Consider the following 10,000-nt stretch of genomic DNA (forward strand, 5'->3'; position numbering starts at 1 on the left):
AGTGGTTAGTGAATGGAGATCCCCCCAAGATAAACCCTATTGGAGCAGTGGTTAGTGAATGGAGACCTCCCCCCAAGATAAACCCTATTGGAGCAGTGGTTAGTGAGTGGAGACCTCCCCCCAAGATAAACCCTATTGGAGCAGTGGTTAGTGAATGGAGACCTCCCCCCAAGATAAACCCTATTGGAGCAGTGGTTAGTGAGTGGAGACCTCCCCCCAAGATAAACCCTATTGGAGCAGTGGTTAGTGAATGGAGACCTCCCCCCAAGATAAACCCTATTGGAGCAGTGGTTAGTGAATGGAGACCTCCCCCCAAGATAAACCCTATTGGAGCAGTGGTTAGTGAGTGGAGACTCCCCCCCCCCCCCCCCCAGATAAACCCTATTGGACCAGTGGTTAGTGAATGGAGACCTCCCCCCAAGATAAACCCTATTGGAACAGTGGTTAGTGAGTGGAGACCTCCACCCCCAAGATAAACCCTATTGGAGCAGTGGTTAGTGAGTGGAGACCTCCCCCCCAAGATAAACCCTATTGGACCAGTGGTTAGTGAATGGAGCCCCCCCCCCCCCCCCCCCCACCCAAGATAAACAATATTGGAGCAGTGGTTAGTGAGTGGAGACCTCCCCCCAAGATAAACCCTATTGGAGCAGTGGTTAGTGAATGGAGACCTCCCCCCAAGATAAACCCTATTTGAGCAGTGGTTAGTGAATGGAGACCTCCCCCCAAGATAAACCCTATTGGAGCAGTGGTTAGTGAATGGAGACCTCCCCCAAGATAAACCCTATTGGAGCAGTGGTTAGTGAGTGGAGACCTCCCCCCCAAGATAAACCCTATTGGAGCAGTGGTTGGTGAATGGAGACCTCCCCCCAAGATAAACCCTACTGGAGCAGTGGTTAGTGAATGGAGACCTCCCCCCAACATAAACCCTATTGGAGCAGTGGTTAGTGAGTGGAGACCTCCCCCCCAAGATAAACCCTATTGGAGCAGTGGTTAGTGAATGGAGACCTCCCCCAAGATAAACCCTATTGGAGCAGTGGTTAGTGAGTGGAGACCTCCCCCCCAAGATAAACCCTATTGGAGCAGTGGTTGGTGAATGGAGACCTCCCCCCAAGATAAACCCTACTGGAGCAGTGGTTAGTGAATGGAGACCTCCCCCCAAGATAAACCCTATTGGAGCAGTGGTTAGTGAGTGAGTGGAGACCTCCCCCCAAGATAAACCCTATTGGAGCAGTGGTTAGTGAATGGAGACCTCCCCCCAAGATAAACCCTATTGGAGCAGTGGTTAGTGAGTGGAGACCTCCCCCCAAGATAAACCCTATTGGAGCAGTGGTTAGTGACTGGAGACCTCCCCCCAAGATAAACCCTATTGGAGCAGTGGTTAGTGAGTGGAGACCTCCCCCCCAAGATAAACCCTATTGGAGTAGTGGTTAGTGAATGGAGACCTCCCCCCAAGATAAACCCTATTGGAGCAGTGGTTAGTGAGTGGAGACCTCCCCCCAAGATAAACCCTATTGGAGCAGTGGTTAGTGAATGGAGACCTCCCCCCAAGATAAACCCTATTGGAGCAGTGGTTAATGAATGGAGACCTCCCCCCAAGATAAACCCTACTGGAGCAGTGGTTAGTGAATGGAGACCTCCCCCCAAGATAAACCCTATTTGAGCAGTGGTTAGTGAATGGAGACCTCCCCCCAAGATAAACCCTATTGGAGCAGTGGTTAGTGAGTGGAGACCTCCCCCCCAAGATAAACCCTATTGGAGCAGTGGTTAGTGAATGGAGACCTCCCCCAAGATAAACCCTATTGGAGCAGTGGTTAGTGAGTGGAGACCTCCCCCCCAAGATAAACCCTATTGGAGCAGTGGTTGGTGAATGGAGACCTCCCCCCAAGATAAACCCTACTGGAGCAGTGGTTAGTGAATGGAGACCTCCCCCCAACATAAACCCTATTGGAGCAGTGGTTAGTGAGTGGAGACCTCCCCCCCAAGATAAACCCTATTGGAGCAGTGGTTAGTGAATGGAGACCTCCCCCAAGATAAACCCTATTGGAGCAGTGGTTAGTGAGTGGAGACCTCCCCCCCAAGATAAACCCTATTGGAGCAGTGGTTGGTGAATGGAGACCTCCCCCCAAGATAAACCCTACTGGAGCAGTGGTTAGTGAATGGAGACCTCCCCCCAAGATAAACCCTATTGGAGCAGTGGTTAGTGAGTGAGTGGAGACCTCCCCCCAAGATAAACCCTATTGGAGCAGTGGTTAGTGAATGGAGACCTCCCCCCAAGATAAACCCTATTGGAGCAGTGGTTAGTGAGTGGAGACCTCCCCCCAAGATAAACCCTATTGGAGCAGTGGTTAGTGACTGGAGACCTCCCCCCAAGATAAACCCTATTGGAGCAGTGGTTAGTGAGTGAGTGGAGACCTCCCCCCAAGATAAACCCTATTGGAGCAGTGGTTAGTGAATGGAGACCTCCCCCCAAGATAAACCCTATTGGAGCAGTGGTTAGTGAATGGAGACCTCCCCCCAAGATAAACCCTATTGGAGCAGTGGTTAGTGAATGGAGACCTCCCCCCAAGATAAACCCTATTGGAGCAGTGGTTAGTGAGTGGAGACCTCCCCCCAAGATAAACCCTATTGGAGCAGTGGTTAGTGAATGGAGACCTCCCCCCAAGATAAACCCTATTGGAGCAGTGGTTAATGAATGGAGACCTCCCCCCAAGATAAACCCTACTGGAGCAGTGGTTAGTGAATGGAGACCTCCCCCCAAGATAAACCCTATTGGAGCAGTGGTTAGTGAGTGGAGACCTCCCCCCCAAGATAAACCCTATTGGAGCAGTGGTTAGTGAATGGAGACCTCCCCCCAAGATAAACCCTATTGGAGCAGTGGTTAGTGAGTGGAGACCTCCCCCCAAGATAAACCCTATTTGAGCAGTGGTTAGTGAATGGAGACCTCCCCCCAAGATAAACCCTACTGGAGCAGTGGTTAGTGAATGGAGACCTCCCCCCAAGATAAACCCTATTGGAGCAGTGGTTAGTGAATGGAGACCTCCCCCCAAGATAAACCCTATTGGAGCAGTGGTTAGTGAGTGAGTGGAGACCTCCCCCCAAGATAAACCCTATTGGAGCAGTGGTTAGTGAATGGAGACCTCCCCCCAAGATAAACCCTATTGGAGCAGTGGTTAGTGAGTGGAGACCTCCCCCCAAGATAAACCCTATTGGAGCAGTGGTTAGTGAATGGAGACCTCCCCCCAAGATAAACCCTATTGGAGCAGTGGTTAGTGAATGGAGACCTCCCCCCAAGATAAACCCTACTGGAGCAGTGGTTAGTGAATGGAGACCTCCCCCCAAGATAAACCCTATTGGAGCAGTGGTTAGTGAGTGGAGACCTCCCCCCCAGATAAACCCTATTGGAGTAGTGGTTAGTGAATGGAGACCTCCCCCCAAGATAAACCCTATTGGAGCAGTGGTTAGTGAGTGGAGACCTCCCCCCAAGATAAACCCTATTAGAGCAGTGGTTAGTGAATGGAGACCTCCCCCCAAGATAAACCCTATTGGAGCAGTGGTTAATGAATGGAGACCTCCCCCCAAGATAAACCCTACTGGAGCAGTGGTTAGTGAATGGAGACCTCCCCCCAAGATAAACCCTATTGGAGCAGTGGTTAGTGAGTGGAGACCTCCCCCCCAAGATAAACCCTATTGGAGCAGTGGTTAGTGAATGGAGACCTCCCCCCAAGATAAACCCTATTGGAGCAGTGGTTAGTGAGTGGAGACCTCCCCCCAAGATAAACCCTATTTGAGCAGTGGTTAGTGAATGGAGACCTCCCCCCAAGATAAACCCTACTGGAGCAGTGGTTAGTGAATGGAGACCTCCCCCCAAGATAAACCCTATTGGAGCAGTGGTTAGTGAATGGAGACCTCCCCCCAAGATAAACCCTATTGGAGCAGTGGTTAGTGAGTGGAGACCTCCCCCCCAAGATAAACCCTATTGGAGCAGTGGTTGGTGAATGGAGACCTCCCCCCAAGATAAACCCTACTGGAGCAGTGGTTAGTGAGTGGAGACCTCCCCCCAAGATAAACCCTATTGGAGCAGTGGTTAGTGAATGGAGACCTCCCCCCAAGATAAACCCTATTGGAGCAGTGGTTAGTGAGTGGAGACCTCCCCCCAAGATAAACCCTATTGGAGCAGTGGTTAGTGAATGGAGACCTCCCCCCAAGATAAACCCTATTGGAGCAGTGGTTAGTGAGTGGAGACCTCTCCCCCAAGATAAACCCTATTGGAGCAGTGGTTAGTGAATGGAGACCTCCCCCCAAGATAAACCCTACTGGAGCAGTGGTTAGTGAATGGAGACCTCCCCCCAAGATAAACCCTATTGGAGCAGTGGTTAGTGAATGGAGACCTCCCCCCAAGATAAACCCTATTGGAGCAGTGGTTAGTGAATGGAGACCTCCCCCCAAGATAAACCCTATTGGAGCAGTGGTTAGTGAATGGAGACCTCCCCCCAAGATAAACCCTATTGGAGCAGTGGTTAGTGAGTGTAGACCTCCCCCCAAGAGAAACCCTATTGGACCAGTGGTTAGTGAATGGAGACCTCCCCCCCAAGATAAACCCTATTGGACCAGTGGTTAGTGAATGGAGACCCCCCCCCCCCCCCCAAGATAAACCCTATTGGAGCAGTGGTTAGTGAGTGGAGACCTCCCCCCAAGATAAACCCTATTGGAGCAGTGGTTAGTGAATGGAGACCTCCCCCCAAGATAAACCCTATTGGAGCAGTGGTTAGTGAATGGAGACCTCCCCCCAAGATAAACCCTATTGGAGTAGTGGTTAGTGAGTGGAAACCTCCCCCCAAGATAAACCCTATTGGAGCAGTGGTTAGTGAGTGGAGACCTCCCCCCCAAGATAAACCCTAATGGAGCAGTGGTTAGTAAGTGGAGACCTCGCCCCCAAGATAAACCCTATTGGAGCAGTGGTTAGTGAATGGAGACCACCCCCCAAGATAAACCCTATTGGAGCAGTGGTTAGTGAATGGAGACCTCCCCCCAAGATAAACCCTAATGGAGCAGTGGTTAGTGAGTGGAGACCTCCCCCCCAAGATAAACCCTATTGGACCAGTGGTCATCATTCCCACGGTGAATGGCTAGGTTCGCTATGCTATGAAACCACACACTATTACAGAGACTCTGATATTACCGGCCGCAATTTATAAGGTGAAACAATGTGTGGGGAGGCAGGGGCCCAAAAACTCACATCAATACCTTTGTCAGATAGCGCTGTCAAACAAATAATTGATGCTATTGCTAGCAATCAAGAGCAAACTGACTGAACCACTCAAAAACTCCCCAGCTTATGTTCTTCAAATGGATTTTAGATGTGAGGCCCTGACTTTTGTTCGCTATACATGTCGGGGGGCACAGGGGATGTTCAGTGTGCTGCGTGGCTATTTTGACGAAAAACTGATTCCATGGGATCTACTGGTGGGCTTTTGCACAGATGGGGCTCCATCTATGGTGGGACGGCGGGCAGGCCTCTGCACTCTAGTTAGGAATGTGTCTCCCTCTGCCATATGGACATATTGTATGATACACTGAGAACAACTGGCAGCAAAAGAGCTGAGCACAGAACTCTGAGATATATTGCAGCAGTTCACTTCAATTGGAAGATATACTGAACAAAAATATAAAGGCAACATGCAACAATTTCATAGATTTTACTGAGTTACAGTTTATATAAGGAAATCTGTCCATTGAAATAAATGAATTAGGCCCTAATCTATGGATTTCACATGACCAGGCAGGGGCGCAGGCATGGTGGACCCAAAAGGACTTCATTACAGACAGAAATTACAGGGGCGTAAACACATTTATACACAAAATCTGAGAGAAATAAGATTTTTGTGCATATGAAACATAGGACCATCACTTTACATGTTCAGTTTATATTTTTGTTCAGTGTACATCAAACCACATCACTGGGCGCACACTTGTTCGCAAAACTATGTGGAGATATGGGATCAGAGAATAGCTATGTTCTATTTCAAATCGAGGCTGGATGGTTATCGAGGGGGAGTGTTGGAAATATGTTTTGCATTGAGAGAGGACTTGACTTTCTGTGTAATGAAAATAATAAATGTGTCTCCTTGCCAATGTAACAGACATACAATATTTGGGAAACTGAACAAATGGAACAGAAGCATATAGAGGAAATACAAAAACATTGTACAGATGAGTGACTGAATCAGTGTCACGCGCTGACCATAGAGAGCTGTTTACTCTCTATGTTGGTTGGGTCGGGGTGTGATTTAGGGTGGGTTATCTAGGGGAATTGTATATCTATGTTGGCCTGATATGGTTCCCAATCAGAGGCAGCTGTTTATCGTTGTCTCTGATTGGGGATCATATTTAGGTAGCCATTTTCCCATTGTGCTTTGTGGGATCTTGTCTAGGTGTGAGCACTACTCTGAACGTCACGTTTCATTTGTTTGCCTTATTGTTTTTGTTATTTGAGTTTTCTCTTCCTAAAAAAAAGGATGGAAACATACCACGCTGCATTCTGGTCCACCCCTTATGACGATCGTGACAATCAGTGGATTCAGAGGAAAGAATTCTTATTGGAGAGAGAGTCTTTCAAAAGCGAACCATTCCCACTTCCCTCAGCTATGCATGTTTCTAACAGAACACAGCATCAGTAAGTGTCCCACACCAGTGATGAATGCTCACCAACCAATGCTTGGAAGAGCACTTTGGGACCTAGTTCCCAATCCGTTTGACTGTGATCCTGGCTCAGTTGACATGCCAGTAAGTGAAATCGAAAAGCTGATCGAGCTGTAATGTGACTGAATGCTACAGACAACGCATTCACAGATCACTACGGAGGAGTTTTGGTTCCTGACTCAATGGGAACACCCTGCTGTCTGCCTCAGGGCATTACAACTCAATGTACCCTTCGCCAGCTCATATCTGTGTGAAGCTGGATTCAGTGCTTTTGTCTGCATTCAAACCAAATATCGATCCAGGTTGGATGTGACAGCAGAGATGAGGTGCGCTCTGTCAACCACGCCTCCTGACTTTGAGAAGCTCCGATGCATCATGCATTAAGCCACACCCATCTCATTAGTGTTGGTGAGAGACATTATGTCAGACTAATGTGACTGTCATAGACCCACATTAAATGTAAGTGATGGTGAGTTGAGAAGACAATCAGAAATACTGTTGACATGTTTTTCAATTGACTGCCAAAGCCCCAAATAAGAAAGTAAACATTGGCTGCTAATAAAACATTTTGGCCGTGAGAGTTTTGAGATATAAAACATGGGGTGTTACACTGTCCCTGTTTGCAGTTGACTACACAGTGTTGTGTCTTTGGCTATGCCGGATTATGTGATATGACATGCTATTCTATAAAATCATTTCTCTGTAATTAATATCACCTGATTGAGCTAATCATGTAAATGTAATTAACTAGAGAGTCGGGCACCACAAAATAATATTTATAGAGCTGTTATCTTCCGAATAAACTCTTAAAGATCTAGTAGTATTTTACATCCATAGCAGTCAACATTAATCTTCATCTTACTCCAGTCTCATCTGAAAGTTGTAAATTCTTGGTTATCTGCAAGAACCCTGGCTAACAATTTGTATCAGCAATACAAATTAGGTATTTAGTAAATAAATAATTAAACCCAACTAATCACACAGAATTCACATACACACAATTAATTATAACTTTCATAAATTACGTCATAAAGGAAAACGTCCCTAGCGGGCGGAACAGATATGACAGCTTGTTACACAAAGGAAAAGGGGCTGGGTTGGAGTGAAAGAGCGGGAAGACTGAGGAACAAAGGAAAAAAGCTGTGCTATCGTAAATACAGTATCTTATGCACTCTAAATTACTGCCCATTTGGAAAAGGAAAATGCAATAAATATTTACTCTGAGCTGCGCTTCAGTAGGTTGGTGGTAGATGGAAGGCGGTGTTGCCAAACCGAGTCCTCTGTTCTTTGAAGAATGTCTCTGGTTGTCAATTGGATGCGTTGTAGTAACGTCGCTGTGTGATAGACGGGATACTGTCTGTTCCTTGCTAACCTGCGTTTGCAGCTGCGGTCGCTAACTCAACAGCTAGGAGGTATCACTTCTGTAGTGAATAAGAGTTCAAAAGTTCATACCATTCGCAACCAAAGCTCATGCTGATGTTGGCTTCGTTCTGTAGTTATTATCTGAACCATTCTGACACAGGAAGTTATGTTGTCGTCAAGGGCTTATATAGAAAGGGAGGGTGTGTTTGAAAAGTTTTATAGCCCTTGTCCCTTCACAGGGGAGGGCCACTGATTTGAGCAGCTCTATCTTATGAATACCCAAATGTCACATTTTAGAAGCTAAAATCACATTTCATCCCATCACAAATAATTTCATATTCAAATATTTACATTGAACAACAATTCATTGTGAATCCGATAACTCTGATGTGTAGACTTTCCACTGTAGAGTTTATGTCATCATCATTGATGAGAATGTCTCAGATGACAACCGAACTGACATCATATTCATTAAGTACCACCGCAAATGTTCAATTGGTCAGATACCAAAATATAGTTAATTTCCCCCCACCTACTGATGTTCCCATAATCTCTATGTTAACCAAGGGTTTTGCAAATGTAACCTTAGTAGGGTAGAGAGAGGAAAAAGGGGGGAAGAGGTATTTATGACTGTCATAAACCAACCCCTCAGGCCAACGTCATGACAACAGGTATTGTAACAGTCATAGTGAGAGAGGTTAACACAGACAGTTGACTACACTGGTATTGTAACAGTCATAGTGAGAGAGGTTAACACATAGACAGTTGACTACACTGGTATTGTAACAGTCATAGTGAGAGAGGTTAACACAGACAGTTGACTACACTGGTATTGTAACAGTCATAGTGAGAGAGGTTAGCATATAGACAGTTGACTACACTGGTATTGTAACAGTCATAGTGAGAGAGGTTAGCATATAGACAGTTGACTACACAGGTATTGTAACAGTCATAGTGAGAGAGGTTAGCATATAGACAGTTGACTACACTGGTATTGTAACAGTCATAGTGAGAGAGGTTAACACAGACAGTTGACTACACTGGTATTGTAACAGTCATAGTGAGAGAGGTTAACACAGACAAAGGGAGTATTAACAATAGGACCATAGCCTCGAGACAATCTGACAATCCTCCTGAGCTGTCATGTGATGTTCTGCTATAATTCTCCTGGATGCCTTTCACTCATATGACTGTGTGGGAGAAAAGAGGATGCTAGCGCCACTCTGTCTGTCTGTGTGTCTGTCTATCTGTGTGTGTGTGTCTATGTGTGTGTGTTTCTCAGTGTCTGTGACGCTGCTAGCTCAATCTTTTAATTAAATCTACACCAACAGCCAAGCTCAAATATACCCAGTCTCAACCCTGAAGTGATGCGTTATAATTTAGGGGTGTGTATATGTGTATATATGTGTGAGTCTGCCTGCCTGCCTGCTTGCCTGCCTGCCTGCTTGTCTGTTGGTTCTGTGTGCATGTCTGTGTGAGTGATACTTTTCACAGTAAAGGCATCATATAAAAACAGCAACAAACAGTACGATGGTAGCCAACAAAGACCACCCCAAGGCCAGTCAGAGATAGTGGACACTGCCAGATATGGGACAATCTACAAATGCGGAGGCTTTTGGGCAGGGCATTTTAGAAAAACTCTCATTCATTTCTCCAGACCAATGTTCCATTAAGAGTGCAGATTACAGTGACAGATGAAGTTCTTAACAGCTGATCACTGGGTGACTGCTCTTAGTGCTGTGACAGGCTACATTCTATTGTGAAAATCCATCACAGTTCCAACTTAGATAAAGAACCCTATTGCACCAGGAGAAGCTGATGCTGCATGCATTCTATCACATACACACACACACACACACACACACACACACACACACACACACACACACACACACACACACACACACACACACACACACACACACACACACACACACAC

At 46.5% G+C, this 10,000-nt stretch overlaps 1 protein-coding gene across 4 annotated transcripts in view; it reads left to right on the top strand.

The window, feature by feature from the left end:
- The window catches only part of LOC110499847 (IQ motif and SEC7 domain-containing protein 3), a 208,364-nt gene that overhangs the window by 140,565 nt on the left and 57,799 nt on the right, over positions 1-10,000 (top strand). The gene's annotated exons all lie outside the window — the stretch shown is intronic.

Source organism: Oncorhynchus mykiss, chromosome 21 (assembly GCF_013265735.2).
Source record: "Oncorhynchus mykiss isolate Arlee chromosome 21, USDA_OmykA_1.1, whole genome shotgun sequence".
NCBI classification, from domain to species: domain Eukaryota; kingdom Metazoa; phylum Chordata; class Actinopteri; order Salmoniformes; family Salmonidae; genus Oncorhynchus; species Oncorhynchus mykiss.